This window comes from Zootoca vivipara, chromosome 6 (genome assembly GCF_965207765.1).
Source record: "Zootoca vivipara chromosome 6, rZooViv2.hap1.1, whole genome shotgun sequence".
In the NCBI taxonomy this organism is placed as follows: Eukaryota; Metazoa; Chordata; class Lepidosauria; order Squamata; family Lacertidae; genus Zootoca; species Zootoca vivipara.
The window spans coordinates 89,749,202-89,770,068 of NC_142589.1; the positions used below are offsets into that span (position 1 = coordinate 89,749,202).

General features: G+C 47.2%; 1 long non-coding RNA gene across 1 annotated transcript; it reads left to right on the plus strand.

The window, feature by feature from the left end:
* The first annotated feature begins 1,890 nt into the window (after window positions 1–1,890).
* LOC148685528 (uncharacterized) lies at window positions 1,891–7,931 on the plus strand. Its single transcript, XR_015950758.1, has 2 exons — window positions 1,891–5,520; window positions 5,559–7,931. It is a non-coding gene; the product is annotated as an uncharacterized LOC148685528 (long non-coding RNA).
* The last annotated feature ends 12,936 nt before the right edge of the window (window positions 7,932–20,867 follow it).

A 20,867-nucleotide genomic window follows, 5' to 3' on the forward strand; every position in this document is an offset into this window, starting at 1 on the left:
CAAGAGCTGAGTTAAAGAACTTTAACACAGCCCCATGGGAATTCCCCATGTTAAACCTTTTCACCAATAGACCTTTGGGCATTCTCATTTTAAACCTTCATTAATACACTTTCTTCTTCTTCTTCTTCTTCTTCTTCTTCTTCTTCTTCTTCTTCTTCTTCTTCTTCTTCTTCTTCTTCTTCTTCTTCTTCTTCTCTTACCTTCCAAGTCCCGGACTGCAGAATCTGGGACCGGCAGCTGTGTGACACCGGAAGTTGCGTCGATGTAACTTCCGGTGTAGCTTTGCCCTTCTATGGGCACCAAAAATGGCCGCCGCTGGCTTCAAAAGTCGCTTGTACGCACGTCAGGCAGTGCGTCAGCGCAACTTCCGGTGTCCTTCCGCCCATCTATGGGCACCAAAAATGGCCGCCGCCGACACCGGAAGTCGCGTCTATGCACTTCCGGACATACGTAGGTGCGACTTTTGAAGCCGCCGGCGGCCATTTTTGGTGCCCATAGAAGGGCAAATCGGAAAAAATGGCCGCCGGCAGGAGAAAATAACGGAGAAAAACGGGAGATGAAGTGATACGGGGGACCACGGGGAAAGGTAAGTAAAAACGGGGGGTTTCCCGGGGAAAACGGGGTACTTGGCAGCTATGCTTCTTCTTCTTCTTCTTCTTCTTCTTCTTCTTCTTCTTCTTCTTCTTCTTCTTCTTCTTCTTCTTCTTCTTCTTCTTCTTCTTCTTCTTTTCTGCGTTTAAATCAATTTAAATCTTCCATGGGCCACTCATCCCAGCAGTCAGTGCCGGCCCACCCAAGGGGCGAGGTGAGGTGGCTGGATTTGGAGTGGCTGGGACAACCCAGTCAGATGGCCAGGGTAATAGTAGTAGTAGTAGTAGTAGTAGTAGTAGTAGTAGTAGTAGTAATGGAATAAGATGTCAAAGAGAAAAACAGCTACCAGATTTTTAGAAGACACCTGAAGGCAGCCCTGTTTAGGGAGGCTTTTAATGTTTAATAGATTATTTTATTTCATTTTTCTGTTGGAAGCCGCCCAGAGTGGCTGGGGAAACCCAGCCAGATGGGGAGGGTATAAATTATTATTATTATTATTATTATTATTATTATTATTATTATTATTATTATTATTGTAAAAGTACCCCTGACTGTTAGTTCCAGTCGCGAACGACTCTGGGGTTGTGGCGCTTATTTCGCTCTATAGGCCAAGGGAGCCGGCTTTTGTCCACAGACAGCTTCCAGGTCATGTGGCCAGCAGGACTAAGCCGCTTCTGGCGAACCAGAGCAGCGCACGGAAATGCTGTTTGCCTTCCCGCCAGAGCAATACCTATTTATCTACTTATTGAACTGCTAGGTTGGCAGGAGAATAGTGGAATAGGAAAGGGGTCAGCAACCTTTTTCAACCATGGGCCGGTCCACTGTCTCTCAGACCATGTGGTGGGCCGGACTATATCGGGGTGTGTGTGAACAAATTCCTATGCCCCACAAATAACCCAGAGATGCATTTTAAATAAATGGACACATTCTACTCATGTAAAAACACGCTGATTCCCGAACCGTCTGCGGGCCGGATTGAGAAGGCGATTGGCCGCATCCGGCCCACGGGCCTTAGGTTGCCTACCCCTGGTATAAAGGTAAAGGTAAAGGGACCCCTGACCATTAGGTCCAGTCGTGACCGACTCTGGGGTTGCGGCGCTCATCTTGCATTATTGGCCAAGGGAGCCGGCGTACAGCTTCCAGGTCATGTGGCCAGCATGACAAAGCCACTTCTGGCGAACCAGAGCAGCACACGGAAACGCCGTTTACCTTCCCACTGTAGCGGTACCTATTTATCGACTTGCACTTTGACGTGCTTTTGAACTGCTAGGTTGGCAGGAGCTGGGACCGAGCTATAGGGTGGCAATGACCAGGGCCAGAATAATCCTGGTCAGGCCACGCAGGAGAGCAAGAAGAACTCCATTTTGTATATTCAATTCTAAATCTCTCTGCCTCTGATAGAAAGCAAACGGGCACAGCATGTTTGCACATCTAATGCAAAGATCTAACCACACACAGCACTTCTAAGAAATTCTAGCATAAACCACAAGAGCAAGAGGATGCAGCCCACCGCAAATTCTAAGTAGAGCACAACCACAATTGTGCCTGTAAAATTCCACATAGACACGTGTATGAAGGTACCAGGTACATAACGCCACCTAGTAGAGTTGGGCGGGTGACTTTGCATCTTGGGGTGCTCTCTCTTGATTGGTTGATGAAGTACTGCAGAAAGGCTGATCTTCACTTCACTCTGTCAAAAAGGTATAAAAGCACTCTGTGTATGCCCATGGGTCGGGCAGAATGAGAAACTCATTCTCACTGCCACCATTTATTGCAATAAATGTTTTAATAAATCTGTTTTATAATATGTACAACTGCCTGAGATTTCGTCTGGTCAATTTGGGAAGCCAATCATCCATATTACATTTCTGGTGTCCTAACATTTCTGGTGCCGTGACTCGGATGAGGGCATTTCCCTGAACCAGAGGCAGTCCCCTTTTGCCCCACTGGACAGGGCGCAGATTCCTAACGGCGCCTCTGGTCTGGTGCACACCGGCAGACTTTTTCCGGAGGATCAGAGGTGGCCCTTGAGTTTCCGTGCCCTGGACGAAGAGGCAAAAGGACCGAGGTTGGAAGGGAAGAACAGGAAAAGCCGGCTGGGGTAAGTAGAAAGGGAAAAGGTACCTTGAAGGGAATTGGCCCCCTTTAATGAGGGGAAGGGAGATCCTGATCACATCTCCAGCGTGTTGGTAGTACTCAGTTAATCAGAGGTCAACTGGGAAAACCAGGCGCTTTGGGTAAGAGGCAAAGGGAGGAGGAAAATGTGTATGTTAGTAGCCAGTAGGGAGGAGGTCCCCTGACAAATAGATACTTAGGAAACAAGGAAAAACTGGGAGGTAGAGTGTGGTAAAGTGTCCAATGCATGGTATGTGTGGCAAAGTTTGCAGTGCATGCTCTGGTTGAATGAGGGGATACTTTACAGGGCCATAAATGGGAGGAGTATGGTCAAGAGGAGGGAAAATGTGATTTCCCTAGAATTCATGATAGATAAATTCAGAATGTCATAAAAGAAATTTAATTTACAAGTCCTGCCAACAACAAGTTCAGAGATAAAGGGTGGCGCAAACCAGTATTCCCCCCCCCCAAGAGAGAAGAAAGGCATTTTGAGAAAGAAGATGAAGAGAAAGGCAGTGGTTAAACAGCAACAAATAATGGCTCAAGGACCAGTGAGGAACCAGAAGGGGTTCAAAGGTCACTGGTGAAGGTCAGTTGCTAGGACGGAGATGTCTCGGTCAATGTAAAAGAGGAAGGAAGAGTGTTCGGAGAAAGATGGGACAAGGGGGTCCCAGCAGAAGAGAGTTCGTCGGTTTGGCAGGCATGGCAAGGAGCCATGGTCAAGGTGACTTAAGAGTTACCTGCATCTGGACTTTGTTATAAACATAGGCACCCAGTACTCTGTTTTTAAATATCCTTGAAACAGCACCAAAAAGCCAAAAGAAGCATCAGACTGATTTTATGCCTAAAAGGGCTGTACAAACAGACAGCGGAGGATTGGTTCAGAAAAATCATCTCTGCAACCTTTAGAATGCTATTCACCATACTAGAAATGAGGCTACCCCCCCCCCCACAGGAAACTGACAAAATGCCAGTAACGGTGCTCAGAAAATGTTTTCATATGCTTCAGCTGGCTTCAAAAGAAAAGAAAAGAAAAAAATCATGTACTTAAGTAGTTCACAACGCAAGAGACAATAGATTTTATTTGAACAATTAACATCTTTTCCCCAAGTCCTGTTGGAACTGTGCAGACTTTAGTTTTTGGGGAAACTTACAAGAATGGGGGAAAAAGAGACATTTGAGTCCTTCTAAAAGCAAACTACGTTTAAAGGGTTTTACCCTCCTACCTGCAAACCCATTTCATATGTTTTTGTGACAACAACGTTGGAAAATTTGTAGAACTGCATATTTTAATGAAATGAATGTCTGTCAACTAAAGAATTCAGGATAAGGTAGAAGGAAGTTATACTGAATGGAGATTTGTGTGTAAAGACATTGTCTGTTTGAATCTAACACTACCATTGGAAGACAGGCTGCGAAAAATCTCAAGCAGTCTCTCAAACCTCCGGCAGAGATGTGTGGCGTAACCCCCCTTATTTGGTTACACAAGCGATTCTGCATGATTTGTATTTGCACAACTTGCTTTCTCCTGCAACCTAGAGACTGTGGCTGTGCCTGGCTGGTGTTGCCATTTCGGACATTCTATTGTGTGACATTGTGTGACCAAGACCGTTGCTGTGAAAGTAGGGAGAAAAAGATGTTATGCTTTGGAGGTCCACGTTTCAGCTTACAAAAACACTACTGCTCTAAATGCTTTGACTTTAAAAAATTTTATGTCTCATGGAAACAGCCCGTTGCTACAAAGCAGCTGTAAGTTTTTTCTTCTTCTAGAAACCACAAGACTTTGCATAATTTGAAAAACAGGCTTCAGTATCCTAGCAGAACTCAGCCGTCAGCAGCTGGATGGGAGGCAAATACGGATTTAAAGGACCCCTCCTTAACCCTGCACATGCATGAAGTTCTGTGGAAGGAAAGAGAAACCACGGGGAGATCCTGAAAGATGGACCAGACGTGGAATCCTGTTGCAAGCCTTGTGAAATTCGGCAAAGACTGCTGTAAGGCACTGCTGCTATATCCCAGAGATGACTTCTCAACTAACTGCTGCTACATCCCAGAGATGACTTCTGTGTGCCAGACACACCTCAATGTCCAATACGTGGGACGCACTACCTCGGAGAGTTTGGTGGTGGACTTACCAGCAAGAAGTTCTAAAACAGCAGCGGCAGCTACAAGGACAAGGACAATCTCTCTCTCTCCCCCCCCCTCCTTTGTTTTTTATCTACAGGAAATCACTCGAGCGAACAGCGTGTAGCCTCGCGGAGCCTGACACGATGGTTCCAGCCTGACGCTAGCGAGTCCCTGAGTGAATCCTTGAAGGAAGGGAGACGAGACCCTCTTCATTCCTAGGTGGTGAGGTATCCATTCCAACTGGTGAAAGTGCCTGAGGTGACCCCCTGGATCCACACCCTGCTGTGCCTAATCAGAAGTGGGCACCCAGCGCACGGTGCACCAGTTTCCCCTTGCAGCGTCTGACCGGCAAAAGATGCCCAGCGCATGGGAAACCGAAGTAGCCCCTGCTGTGACACTCCGGACGCTGTCACTCGACGCACGGGTTGAGGAATGTCCATCTTATGCAGCACCAAACATCAAGGAGACAAGGAGACGCAGTAAATCTTAGACCCTTATATATGTATGTATGTATGTATATTTGTATGGGAGGCATCAATTGAGTGGGACCCACAGTAGAAGTCTACCTGCCCCCAAAGCAGTATCCTTAATTTGGAAGGAAGGGCAGTGTACCTGCCTCACTTGAGCGAACAGACCCAAAACAGTTTCAGAAATTGAACCATGGGGTGGGTTCCAGCAACTCCCTAGGTCATACAGACATGGGGTGGGTTCCAGCAACTCCCTAGGTCATACAGATATGGGGAGGGTTCCAGCAACTCCCTAGGTGATACAGGGCTATAGCTGGGTTGGGGATGTAACTGGAAGAAGTTGGCCAGGTGCACCCCTCAGTTCTGGTTTTGGAAATGATGGGAGAAGCTTCTGGTAGCCCACTGATGTCTAATGCAAGCCTCTCCTGACTCTGGCAAACTGGAACAATAGCCATTCTTTCTGTAGCCAAATGCTCAGCTAGGAGAAACCTCCAATTGTTATATATATATATATATATATATATATTCCTGGCCTTTAGAACTGTGTAGGAACTCTTGAAACCCACTGATTTGCATTGAAGCCCAGTACTGAGCTGAGAGAGAACTGTGTATTTTCCTGCTGACATAAAGTTTTGGAAACAGTGGCTAAAGCCCCTTGGCTTTTAGATTTCCAGCAACTATAGTATCCTAGTATCTCTGAAGACTAGTGTGGCCATTATAGATTCATGGCCCACCTGAGAGAAAGAACCCTTTGTTGCCAAAAGTCTGTATTGCGATTTTTTTGTTGTGCCTCAAATGGAAATGCAATGTAGTAGAAAGTGGCACTTGTGCTTCGACAAAAATGATGTTTGTATAATGCAAATATGTGTTCCCAGTTAGGTCTAACACGAAGGCTAAAAACTTCAACAGAAAATGCTTAGGAGTTATGGAAATAGATTAATCAAAAGCTGAACCAGGCTTAAATTCAGCAAGCATTTTTACTCTGCTTTATAGCATCAAGCTGAAGCAGGGAAAAAAAACTTTCATGGTTATTTTACACTGACAGTTCTGCAGACTGAATGCCTTAATCTACAGGCTCTCAGAGTTTGTGTATAGCCCTATGAATTAGCTGATGGTGTCTATCCTAACAATGAATTATCCTTTCCCCCTTAGGAAAGTTTCCAACCCCATGTGTATGTGTGGTAGCATTTTTAAGAAACTGCTTAGTAATGCACGTTATTCACAAGTTTTAGAAACACTAGCTTGTATACCTTAAGTTAAGAAGTTTCAAAATGAAGGTCTGAATGTGCCAGGTAACAAAATTTAGGTCTGTTTGTAAAATATTTTGCTATTTGATTTAAGAAAAGCAATGTACTATGTCTTTAATGACTGCTAGTTCCTAGCACCTTTTTAGTTCTGGTGACACTAAGAAACATTTAACAGCCTTGGTCAGGTATTTTAACTGTTCAGTAGAAAAGGCAGCCCCGAAGTTATCTATCTGCCTTGCACTATTTCCCTGGAAGTCAAAAACCTAACATTTGAGCAAGCTTCCAGTTAGCCTTCTTCTGCCCTACATACTTCTTTGAAGCCCAGCAATCTTCTGAGGGCTCTGAACTAACATCGGTATACAACCAGAGTAAACATGTTGAGAGTGATGTTAAAAACATTAAGAAGCAGGCTGATTTGTACCACAAGGTTAGCCTAGACGGTGAAGGTCTGCCCAGTGTATGGAGTTAGATTAGTTCTTGGCTCCCAGGTTGGTCATAGTTAAAAGAGATTCTGCTCATAATATTAATTTTCTTTCTTATTGTCTTAGCCCTATGCAGAACCTTGGTCTGTATAAACCTTCTGGTAACCCTTCTGAGACAAGCTGAATAACAAGCCTGGGAAAAGTCAGCAGAAGCTTCCTCACTTACTTTGCTCTCTGTTGCCCATCCTTTGGCCTAACATTGGAGCATGGGAAGCTGCTGGCTCCTCTGTAGAATCATAGAGTTGGAAGAGACCACAAGGGCCATTCAGTTCAACCCCCTGCCAAGCAGGAAACACCAGGAAACACTGTAGTGCGATGGGTCAATCAAATGGAGATGCAGAAACACACCTGTTCTTCATCTCCATATTGAAGAGGAGGGAATATAGGGTGGCAATGACCAGGGCCAGAATAATCCTGGTCAGGCCACGCAGGAGAGCAAGAAGAACTCCATTTTGTATATTCAATTCTAAATCTCTCTGCCTCTGATAGAAAGCAAATGGGCACAGCATGTTTGCACATCTAATGCAAAGATCTAACCACACACAGCACTTCTAAGAAATTCTAGCATAAACCACAAGAGCAAGAGGATGCAGCCCACCGCAAATTCTAAGTAGAGCACAACCACAATTGTGCCTGTAAAATTCCACATAGACACGTGTATGAAGGTACCAGGTACATAACGCCACCTAGTAGAGTTGGGCGGGTGACTTTGCATCTTGGGGTGCTCTCTCTTGATTGGTTGATGAAGTACTGCAGAAAGGCTGATCTTCACTTCACTCTGTCAAAAAGGTATAAAAGCACTCTGTGTATGCCCATGGGTCGGGCAGAATGAGAAACTCATTCTCACTGCCACCATTTATTGCAATAAATGTTTTAATAAATCTGTTTTATAATATGTACAACTGCCTGAGATTTCGTCTGGTCAATTTGGGAAGCCAATCATCCATATTACATTTCTGGTGTCCTAACAGAGCAACGGGAGCTCACCCCGTCGCAAGGATTCGAACCGCCGACCTTCTGATCAGCAAGCTCTAGGCTCTGTGTTTTAACCCTATTTCCCACGAAGGGAAGATTAACTCATATAAGGTGCTGTCATGCAGGTCTAAACCAACAGCCCCAGCTGGGCCTCGTGCCTGTTTTTGCCCATTTCCTTCCACCACCACCCTTCCCCTGCTTTCCTTCCTTCCCGAAATATTTCGTTCAGGCTGCAACCAAGCCCCACGGAGCACCGTGGCTGTTCCTTGTACTTGTGCCAATAGCCATAAATTGCATCACCCAGGTGAGGAAATCAAGGAGGGCGGACTTCACAGCCACCTGCCTTCTTGCAGCATGAGAATTGGCTTCCAGGAAGATTTTGCAGACAATGGGATTACTCTGGCAAGTTGGGGGGGGGGCGGTAAGGAAGGGAAGATGGGACCGCATGTATTTATCGCTATGGCAACACGCAAGTCAGAGGTATCTGTTGACCACAAAGCCCCCCAAGCATCGTTCAGAAGTAACCGGATCTCTTGACGGGTTGGTGGATGGGAAAATTCTTCTTAAGGAAGAAAAGTTGAGTGGAAAGGGGGTGGGTGGGAGGAATGGAATCGGATTCGACCCCCTCATCCTCCCCATTTCCCCTTTTAATTTTAGGATCGCTGCCCCCCTCCGTGATGATTGAGTTCAAACTGGCTTTCTGTAACAGGAAATGGCTCTGTTAAAAATGAAGACGAAGTGTTCACAGGATCGGGAGCCGCTTCTTGTCCACCGAGTGAGAACATGAGACTGGACTTGGAGGGTCTGATCCAGCAGACTCTTCTTTTGCAAATTTAAATGCAGTCTTCTTGCATGGGGTTTTCAGGTGGATTAATGCGACAACGCGACGGGTCAACAGACTTATGGGTCAAGGGGCAGAAAACACGACTGACTGGTCAATCCCATGAGCCAGAAAAAATGTAGGTTTGTGGCTGCTGCAACCGGCCAGAAACACAGTGACTGTCCTGAATCAAATCCATTCAGGTTTTCGTCAGCAAAATCTCAACGAGAACCCTGCAATGTTAAGAATGTGGCGCCCGAGTTTGCGTGCTTTCCTCTTCCCTCTCCAATCCTTTTTCCTTTTGTGCTGCACCTTCCCCCCCCCTTTTTTGGGGTAAGCCTGAAAGGTAGGGACTGTGTTGTTTTCTCGATAGGCAAGCTGTTCTGCAGATGCTCTCTGGTTGAAGATAAAGCACGCTGAACAAACCAAAAAATGAAGGAATGCATGAATGAACACTTGGCTGGTGTTCTTTGGACGGCCATCTGCCATGCATGCTTCAGTTGAGATTCCTGCATTGCAGGGGGTTGGACTAGATAAACCTCGGGATCCCTTCCAACTCTACGATTCCGCGATTCTATTTTCAGCAGTATGGCCGACCCTGAAAGCCGTTTAGGCCAGTTTAGAGCCAGGAATCGCTAGAGAAGGGCTGGACACCGGCTGCCATCGCAACCCCTCTCCCCTGACTTCGATGATGACAAAACCAAATAAATAAAGGTACCCTTCCCCACAAATCATGTCACAACCGCTGTGCAGAGGTGCTAGAAGGTCACCTCGGTGCTTCAGATATCAACGCTCATGCTGTGGATTTGTACACGACCTCTCCCGTTAGCCGGGATTTATTTTTTGTTCTTTTGCAAAAGGGGTGTTAATCGGTCTCGGGCTCCTGGCAACCCCTGCCCCCCCCCAAGCACTGTAAATCTACAACCTTGCCATAAGGAACGGACAGAGCTAAATTGCTTCTTACTTCAGACCTGGAAACAGAATACTCAGGGAGGGGGTGTTGTTTGAAAAATTGTGAACGGAACTTGTAACGTATCCCCGAGGGGCAGGCTGCCTTGAGTCCTGAGTGATGAGACCCTACTTCCACCCCCCCCCATCATTTCCCGATGACCACAAGGGATCTATAAATAATGCAAAGCAGATGACAAGCGGGCCCCCCCAACAACAAAAAATCTGGAACTCGTTACCGACTCAGAATGTGCAGCTCTGCAGACTTTTTCTCAGAGTTGTCCCATTGAGCAAAGGGCTGAGAAAAGCACCCCTCGGATCCTTCCTCTCCTCTCTAATCCGTCAAGATCAGAATCTGGGGGTCGCCGCAAATCTGTTAACTGCGTTTTAGGCAGGTTAATTTATGATTCAGACTGCAGATGTTTGCAGATGAGCAAAAGGAAGAGGCTGGAAGCAGGAGGGGGGGGGAAACATGGGTTCGCGTCCAGGCAATGGAAGCTTTTTTTAACCTCCCAGATTGGGTGGGAAGCCCCACATTCCTTTGGGGGCAACTTCCCAAGGGTTGCATGGTGGTGGGGAAGGCCCCTGGCAGAGCGACAGGTGCGACTCTGAAAAGCGGGCACAGTTAGCCCTGAGAAAGCTGGAGAGTTCTGCACACACAACATCCAGGCATGGAAGACGTAAGTAACATTGCAAGAAGCAGATTCCAGGCAGATGACGGCACTCAAAGTGAGGGTGGAGCAATACTGTTGAGGGGTGTGGCTTGAGGAGAGGAGGCGTGGCTTGGCCAGAGTCCTCTTAAAAGAATTTTTTGGTTTTTTTAAACTCAGAACCTGACATTATTCATTTCACTTTCAGCATAATAATTTCTTAGGTTTTGACTTCCCATCCTTGTGTCTGTGAGCCAGAGAACTTGCAAATGAATGAGAGAGAGCGCTCTTGTGAATGTGCAAAAGGTAAAGGACCCCTGGATGGTTAAAGTCCGGTCAAAGGAGGGGTTGCGGCACTCATCTCGCTTTCAGGCCGAGCGAGGGAGCCGGCGTTTGTCCGCAGACAGCTTTCTGGGCCATGTGTCAAGCAGGACTAAACCGCTTCTGGCACATGATGAAAACCAGAGTGCACAGAAACGTCGTTCAACTTCCCACTGCAGCAGTACCTATTCATCTACTTGCGCTGGCGTGCTTTCGAACTGGTAGGTTGGCAGGAGCTGAGACAGAGCAACAGGAGATCACTGGGGGTGCCAGCTTCAATAAAATATTGTGGGGCAGGGGTGTTAGGTAAGCCCTGCCCTGCATAATTGATCACAGGCATGCCATTTGAATGGCAGTGCCCATCAACTTTTTATAATAATAATTAATAATAATAATTTATTATTTATACCCCGCCATCTGGCTGGGTTCCCCCGGCCACTCTGGGCGGCTTCCAACAGAAAAACGAAATAAAATAATCTATTAAACATTAAAAGCCTCCCTAAACAGGGCTGCCTTCAGATGTCTTCTAAAAATCTGGTAGCTGTTTTCTCTTTGACATCTGATGGGAGGGCGTTCCACAGGGCGGGCGCCACCACCGAGAAGGCCCTCTGCCTGGTTCCCTGCAATTTGGCTTTTTGCAATGAGGGAACCTCCAGAAGGCCCTTGGTACTGGACCTCAGTGTCCGGGCATAACGATGGGGGTGGAGACGCTCCTTCAGGTATACTGGACCGAGACCGTTTAAGGCTTTCAAGGTCAGCACCAACACTTTGAATTGTGCTTGGAAACATACTGGGAGCCAATGTAGGTCTTTCAAGACCGGTGTTATGTGGTCTTGGCGGCCGCTCCCAGTCACCACTCTAGCTGCTGCATTCTGGATTAGTTGTAGTTTCTGGGTCACCTTCAAATGTAGCCCCACGTAGAGCGCATTGCAGTAGTCCAAGCGGGACATAACTAGAGCATGCACCACTCTGGCGAGACAGTCTGCAGGCAGGTAGGGTCTCATCCTGCGTACCAGATGGAGCTGATAAACAGCTGCCCTGGACACAGAATTGACCTGCGCCTCCATGGACAGCTGTGAGCCCAGAATGACTCCCAGGCTGCGCTCCTGGTCCTTCAGGGGCACAGTTACCCCATTCAGGACCAGGGAGTCCTCCACACCTGCCCGCCTCCTGTCCCCCACAAACAGTACTTCTGTCTTGTCAGGATTCTACCTCAATCCGTTAGCCGCCATCCATCCTCCAACCGCCTCCAGGCTCTCACACAGGACCTTCACTGGTTCTGATTTGAAAGAGAGGTAGAGCAGCCCCCTCAAATATTTTATGGGGGGACCCGAAGGGACCTCCACCCCCAGGAGGTGGCTCCTATGCCCATCACCCTCTAGGCTGTGGCGTAACTGTGAGAGTGTTGGACCTGGGGGATACCTGGGTTTGAATCTCCTCTCGGCCATGAAGCTCGCTGGGTGAGCTGGGGCCAGTCACAGCCTCTTAGGCTAACTTTCCTCGGAGGGTTGTTGCGAGGATGAAACGCGGAGGAGGAGAACAACGTTCACCACCTTGGGATCCTTGGAAGAGAAAGGTGGTCTCTAAATGTCACCAGTGAATATATACAGCTAGTCAGCTTCTCAGCCCTGCATGCAAGGGCGTCGATTTGTGGCCCCCCCATTGCAGGGAGGTGGAGCAGGGCCACAGGATTTGGGGGGAGTCCAGCCCCCTCCTTGAAAATCTTGGGGGTGCTGAAGACCCCTAAGCCCCACCCCAGCGTACTTACCTGCCTGCATCACATATACAATCCAGGGGGCTGGGGGGTGGCAGAAACTGCATTTCCGGTCGTTGCTTGTCTGTGTCTACGTTTTGAAGTCTGCCCTACCGCAGGTTCCCACCTCGGAAAGCAGTTCCGAGGCCTGCATGAAATCCTCAGCAGTACTTTGGGGACCCGAGGTCTGGAAAACCAGGAGCCTGCGATTCCTTTCGTCTCATTAGAGGACGTGTAAACACGAGGGCCAATTTGCCGCGGCTTTAAACAAAAAAGAAGAAACAGCAACAACCCAAAAGAAAAGGGGAAAAAAAGGCCCAGTCGCTTCTTCCCCTTCCAAGAGCTCTGCTATTTATGGAGCAAATTTTCCATGCCCTAGTGCCAATCAAAATGCATTTTTCAGACTTCCACGGCCTCTTTTTTATGGTTCGTCATGGAAGAGGGAGCCAAAGGGCAAGGGAGAAGGAGCCCTTATCCTCCTCTTGCTGGTTTTGAAGTCGGATGCAAACTGGTGGGTGGGCACTCGGATTGTACAGCTGCTCTTTGAGACGAGCCGGTTCTCCGGCTGCGTCTGGGGAGGACGGCGGAGGTCCGCTGCCCACCCCCCGCTCAGCTGGCACTAAATCCACTTGACAATATTACTAACAACAGCAACAAGGAGGCCCTCTGCAGGGTGGTTAGCTGCTGTGGGGCTGTCCATCCCCCCCCCTTTCCCGCCATGCAAGATCCGCCTTGAAAGATGCAGTCAAGAAGATGTATCACCCTTTTCTCAGTTTATGGCGCATTCCTCATCGCTCTCCAATTTCCCGGGGAAGGTGGCATGAGCACCTGGCCTTGGGGGGAGATTCGGAAAAGGCCGAGAGACTAGCAACAAACCAGCTGCGTCAAAAACAGGCAGGTCAAGTATTTTCTCAGAGATTCCCCATTTCCGTGGGTATTCCTGCACAGCCTGTTTTCCCCGTATTATATGTTTTTTTTCTGTTTGCAGTTACAAAACTAAATACAGAATTTTTCTAAAACATGGAACTCGGGAAGGTATAGCACAGGCATCCCCAAACTTCAGCCCTCCAGATGTTTTGGACTACAATTCCCATCTTCCCCGACCACTGGTCCTATTAGCTAGGGATCATGGGAGTTGTAGGCCAAAACATCTGGAGGGCCGCAGTTTGGGGATGTCTGGTATAGCACAAATGCGGCAGCGAGACTGGTGACTGGGAGCGGCCGCCGAGACCGTATAACACCGGTCTTGAAAGACCTACATTGGCTCCCAGTACATTTCCAAGTGCAATTCAAAGTGTTGGTGCTGACCTTGAAAGCCTTAAACAGCCTCTGCCCAGTATACCTGAAGGAGCGTCTCCACCCTCATCGTTCAGCCCGGACACTGAGGTCCAGCTCCGAGGGCCTTCTGGCGGTTCCCTCACTGCGAGAAGCAAAGCTACAGGGAACCAGGCAGAGGGCCTTCTCGGTAGTGGCGCCTGCCCTGTGGAACGCCCTCCCATCAGATGTCAAGGAAATAAACAACTATCCGACTTTTAGAAGACATCTGAAGGCAGCCTTTTAAGGGAGGTTTTTAATGTTTGATTTTTTATTATATGCTTTAGTAATACAAAATAATAGGATAGACAGCTTGGACCTTGATCCCACCAGGTGGGAATGCGGAAGAGGGCCTTCTCAGTGGTAGCTCCTCCCAGTAGGGTTGCCACCCATCTCTAGATGGACAAAAGTGTCTCAGTATGGGGAGGGAAGATTGCCTGGGGCAGAGTCCCAATTGTCAGGGGACAAAGGTCCAGAAGGCCACACTTGGCTCCCTTGTCTGAGCTTCCTCGCCGCTAAAACAGAGGAACTGTCAAGGATTGCAAAGGAGAAAATTCCGCTTCGCTATCCTGAGAATATGGCTTCCTTTTTTTGGAGTTATTTGATACAGATTATTAAAAAAAGCTCTTCCTTGAACTGTTCCCAAACGAGCCACTAATGGAGTGATTACAAAATCTATCAAAGCAATCTTCAGATTTACCACCATATGTGTGTGTCTGTGTTCTGTGTATTTGTGTGTCTCTGAAAACATGGCTGGGAAAGAGAGAAACTCGGGCTTCCAGCTTCCAGCTGAGGTTGGAGCAAGTCTATAAAACTTTGCAACGGAAAACCCGCATCTCTCTTTAAGCATGTTGCTGAAATTTATAGTATGTTTGCTGGCTCGGCCACGAAGGTTTTGAGGCCAGATGTATTATTCCCTGCAGTTCTGGGTCGTTGCAATAGTCAAATGACGAACAAAGGAGGAGGATAAGCACATCAAAGGGGTGTTTTTGTGAACAAGGACAAGACACCCCAGGCTTTTTCTGAGTCTGTCAATCAAGACCCACTGACTGCACTGCAATTTGCAAGGTTGAAATGGTTCTCCCCTTGCTCCCACCCCGATCAAATGGGTTGGATATTAAGTCTCAACTGGTTGGGAACAGGGGCGTCTTACCCATAGAGGCTAGTGGCGCAGGGCACCATGGCGCCAAGTTCTGGAGAGCGCCAGAGAAGAGTCGGAGGCTGGACCTAGAGAGCCAGTGTGGTGTAGTGGTTAAGAGCGGTAGACTCGTAATCTGGGGAACCGGGTTCGCGTCTCCGCTCCTCCACATGCTGCTGCTGGGTGACCTTGGGCTAGTCACACTTCTCTGAAGTCTCTCAGCCCCACCCACCTCACAGAGTGTTTGTTGGGGAGGAAGGGAAAGGAGAATGTTAGCCGCTTTGAGACTCCTTAGGGTAGTGATTGGCCCAGGGTACTATGGTTTTTTCAGTAGTGATGTATGGTAGTGAGAGCTGGACCATAAAGAAGGCTGATCGCTGTAGAATTGATGCTTTTGAATTATGCTGCTGGAGGAGACTCTTGAGAGTCCCATGGACTGCAAGAAGATCAAACCTATCCATTCTGAAGGAAATCAGCCCTGAGTGCTCACTGGAAGGACAGATCGTGAAGCTGAGGCTCCAAGACTTTGGCCACCTCATGAGAAGAGAAGAATCCTTGGAAAAGACCCTGATGTTGGGAAGGGGAGAAGGGGACGACAGAGGATGATATGGTTGGACAGTGTTCTCGAAGCTATGAACATGAGTTTGACCAAACTGCGGGAGGCAGTGCAAGACAGGAGTGCCTGGCGTGCTCTGGTCCATGGGGTCAAGAAGAGTTGGACACGACTAAACAACAACAACAACATTTAAAAGTTGAATTTCTCCTTCATCCCTAATAGCAACCCAAATGAAAAGCCCCAACCCTGTAGCCCCAAGCAGCCTGGCAGAGGAACCCAGCATCATATTTTTTTTCCATGGAGGAAAGTATCCTGAAGGACAGCCATCTGTCAAGAATGCTTTGGTGGTGTTTCCTGCTTGGCTGGGGGTTGGACTGGATGGCCCTTGTGGTCTCTTCCAACTCTATGATTCTATATCAAATCCAAACTACTCCTCTTCTTCTTCTTCTTCTTCTTCTTCTTCTTCTTCTTCTTCTTCTTCTTCTTCTTCTTCTTCTTCACATCAGCTCGTTGCCCTTGCCTGCCTCCGCCATGCCACGCCACGCCCTGAGCCTCCTCCCTGCCAGAGGAGCCACCCTCCAGCCGCTGCCCACCTCCTCCAGCCCCGCCAGCAGTGCCCTCTTCGTCCGCCTCCGCCCTGCCGTGCCCGGGGCCTCCTCCCTGCCGGAGGAGCCGCCCCCCCCCAGCCGCTGCCCGCCAGGAGGGAAACGTGGTGGGGTGGGTGCCGGAGGGATCTTTGAACCAGGGTGTCAGATGCACTTAAGAATGCCCTGGTTGGGAATAAGGGTTTTGTAGCCCCAAGAATTGTTTGCCTGGGTGGAAGCTAAACTCTGAGGTGTCTGTGTCTAGAAACCTCTGGCTTTTCGATGGCCAGAAAGAGAAGAGGAGGCTGGAACTTCATGCCCTGCCCGCAAACAACCTAGCTTTTTATTTCAATATGCCCTTGATTTAAAACCATGAAGACTATAATCTTGTTTTGCTTTGGGGGGGGGGTGGCGGAGATGCTTAACTAAATGGTAAATCAGCTTTATCTGCAAAACTTACCTGGTTTGGCCTTCAGGTAAGGAACATGCCCATTTCAGTTTCTCTCCATTTCTCTCCCCCGCCCCCAACCTTAGGTTTAGTTCTCCACATTCCACATCACTTTGAGATTACTAATTTCTAAGTCCACATGAAAATTTATCCACATTTCAGTGTGAAATTCTCCAGTTATATACAGTTCTGCATGCAATTTTCCATAACATGCTCATTTATTTATTTATTTTGCAAATCAGTTTTCACTAATATAATGCACCTTCCCATGTTATTTTCACTTTCACAATTTGACTATTAAATGCATTTTCATGCAGAATTCTTGGCTGGAGAACCGCATTGCAACATTCAGAGAAGTGTGAATTTTGAAGGACGGCTGAGATTTGGTGCATTGTTTCAAAAACAGGAAATGAGCCAAGGTCTCTCTTAAATACAAACTGAAATGAATCAAATGTAGCCATAGCTGCCAAGTCTTCCATATTCCCCGGGAAACCACCGTTTTCCAGCTGTTCCCAGCCGAAAAAATGGATTTTTTTGTTTTCCCCCGGTTTATTCTGGCGCGGCAGCCATTTTGGAACTGGGCAGAGCATGCTCAGAAGCGACTTTTGATGCTGCTCTGCCCAGTTCCAAAATGGCTGCAGCGTGACTTCTGGTGTGGTGGCCATTTTGGAACTGGTCAGAGCAGCATCAAAAGTCACTTCTGAGCATGCTCCGCCCAGTTCCAAAATGGCGGCAGTGCTACTTCCGGTATGCTACTTCCGGTCCGATCCCTTATTTTTCAGGCAAGAACTTAGCAGGTATGAATGTAGCTTAGATTTAATTCCTATGACTGTCAACCGCTCTCCGGGGATTTAGATGGGCCCTTTCTCAGCCCTACGTAAACTGCACCTGGAGTGTTCTGCATGTCAATCAAAAACTCTTTTGCTAAGCTACAATCCTTCTCCCGAACAGACAACACTCTCCCTGTTGCTAAAGTGATATAGTCCTTTCTGATACCTTCTCCTTCCAAATGCATTTACCGAATCTTAACTTCTACATATCCTGGGAAACGAGCGAAATATATTGCAGATATTAATATGGCACAGCATGAAGCAATTGGATGCAGAAAACGGAATCCTTTTGGAATAAAAAAAAATGTCCAGACCCATAATTATGATTCAAAGCTTTACTAGCCAAAACAGGTACAAAAACATCAATGATACATCCAAATAATTCCATAATATCCAAGCAGAGGTACTTCCTCTTAAATATATGTAACGTAATTACGATCAGAGTAAAATTCAAATCTCTGTCTTTCCCATAACTTGCATTAGCCTGCATCCAGCTTCAGGCTATGAAGTTCCTGGAGAGATTATCACATCTGTTGTAGTTTCTGTAATGTTCAGAGAAAGACTTACAGGCAACTCCCTTCAAGATGGTGATCTGCAATTGAATACCTTAAACCCATGGACTGCAAGAAGATCAAAACTATCCATTCTTAAGGAATTCAGCCCTGAGTGCTCACTGGAAGGACAGATCCTAAAGCTGAGGCTCCAATACTTTGGCCACCTCATGAGAAGAGAAGACTCCCTGGAAAAGACCCTGATGTTGGGAAAGATGGAGGGCACAAGGAGAAGGGGACAACAGAGGACGAGACGGTTGGACAGTGTTCTCGAAGCTACGAACATGAGTTTGACCAAACTGTGGGAAGCAGTGGAAGACAGGAGTGCCTGGCCTGCTCTAGTCCATGGGGTCACAAAGAGTCAGACACAACTCACCGATTAAACAACAAGAACAACAACAACAACAACAACAACCTTAATCGCATGATCTAAGGTTAAACACTCATGTGAAGGCCAGCAGAGAACATCAAAAGTTCCTTATCAACCCAGGTACAGATTAGAGAGAGCTTCAGCATGCTTTGATGGAAATTTCCAATGTTAAACCCTTTCGGCAACATACATACAGGCATTCTTCATTTCGGTGTGCAATTATACTTTGCAAAAGAAACCCTGCTAGCAAGCTGGGTTCAACTGGGGTGCCTAAGTGTGGTCCCAATACTTGGCTCGAAATTCCTTCTCTAACCAGTAAACAGCCCTTGCCCTGCAGTTTGGGAAGGGAAAGGGATCCAATAAAGGTTTTGCTAAGCGATTATCACACTGGGTGTTGTGTTTTATTAACATGGAAATTTGGCCCAGAAAGTCCCGGAGGCCAGAGCCAGCCTCTGCGTACGTGTAGTAGCTGGTTTTTGTTCTGTTTTGACCACTATAGGCTGAAGACGAATCCCCAAAGTCAGGACTGGAGGCAACCCAAGAAGCAGGCGGGCGAGGACTCCAAACCTTGTAAAAGCTTTTAATGCTCCTCCTCCAAACCCAAACTCTCCACGCTGTCCAAGCGACAAGGCGGCTCCTCTGGAGCAAGAAACCAGTGATGGAGAGTTTGTACCCACTCACATCTTTCAAGACTTCAGTCCCAGTCACCCCTGACCTGGCTGGGTCTAACAGGAGCTTGAACTCCAGCAAAACTGGGGAGCGCCAGTAGCATGTGTCATTTTAGGGGGCCAAAACTTACTTTTTGCAGATTTCTTCAGTGAGGGGTCTTAAAAATTTTGTTTTTGGATGTGAGGAATTCATATCTGCTATTATGTTTGTGACTGGGCAAGATTCAGCTTGATCGCTTGACGAAGAAGGACATCAGTTGCTTTCGGAAAACCAAATCATTACCATTTTACCTTCTGAACATCTCAGGTAATGCATAATGATGATGATGATGATGATGACACCAAATTGGGAGGGGTGGTTAATACCCCAGAGGACAGGATCACACTTCAAAATGACCTTAACAGATTAGAGAGCTGGACCAAAGCAAACAAGATGAATTTTAACAGGGAGAAATGTAAAGTATTACACTTGGGCAAAAAAAATGAAAGGCACAAATACAGGATGGGAGACACCTGGCTTGAGAGCAGTATATGTGAAAAGGATCTAGGAGTCTTGGTAGACCACAAACTTGACATGAGTCAGCAGTGTGATGCAGCAGCTAAAAAAGCCAATGCAATTCTGGGCTGCATCAATAGGAGTATAGCATCTAGATGTAGGGAAGTAATAGTACCTCTGTACCTCTGTATTCTGCTCTCATCAGACCTCACTTGGAGCACTGTGTCCAGTTCTGGGCACCACAGTTCAAGAAGGATACTGACAAGCTGGAACGTGTCCAGAAGAGGGCAACCAAAATGGTCAAAGGCCTGGAAACGATGCCTTATGAGGAACGGCTTAGGGAGCTGGGTATGTTTAGCCTGGAGAAGAGAAGGTTAAGGGGTGATATGATAGCCATGTTCAAATATATAAAAGGATGTCATATAGAGGAGGGAGAAAGGTTGTTTTCTGCTGCTCCAGAGAAGTGGACACGGAGCAATGGATTCAAACTTCAAGAAAGAAGATTCCACCTAAACATTAGGAAGAACTTCCTGACAGTAAGAGCTGTTCGACAGTGGAACTTGCTGCCAAGGAGTGTGGTGGAGTCTCCTTCTTTGGAGGTCTTTAAGCAGAGGCTTGACAGGCATCTGTCAGAAATGCTTTGATGGTGTTTCCTGCTCGGCAGGGGGTTGGACTGGATGGCCCTTGTGGTCTCTTCCAGCTCTATGATTCTATGATGATGATGATAACAGTAATAAATCTCTCTGCAAGCACTCTGCAATAATTTTTAATGATTTCTACATGGTTTTGCACACATTTTGCTTAACAAGCAAAACTAAATTGTGTGAATCTAACCCAGTGTTTTTCAACCTTTTTTTGGGCAAAGGCACACTTGTTCCATGAAAAAAATCACGAGGCACACCACCATTAAAAAAGTTAAAAAATTTAACTCTGTGCCTATATTGCAGTTATCTAAATACATCAAAGTTGACCCCCTCTTTATTTTTATTTCTTAAAACTCCTCCACTGTTTGCAATCTCTTTCCAAGGCAAGCAAGGCTCCCTTCTGCCCTCTCTCAGTCTGTTTGGAATGTTTCTTTTAAGCGCCTCTTAAAAGTATCTTTCTGAATGCTTTTCAAGTATCTCTTTTTTTAAATCTCTTTGCACTTCTACAGATACATAGCCTCTTTAATTCTGAAGAGTTGCAGTAGGGTAGAGTTGCACCAACCTTTTATGCAGGTCCCGGTTCTTTCTTATTTCGGAGGTTTTGCTGCTTGTGCGCTTCAGCAGCCAGGCTTTCTCAGTGCGGGAGGGAGAGAGCTGCAGCCGGCATCTGTGATCCCCTTCTGGACCTCGCAGTCCGTTGCGGGAACCCCTCCAACGCCCTGCAGCCCCTCTTTAGGCAGGGAGTCCCCCCTGTTCCTCACACGGGGGTTTG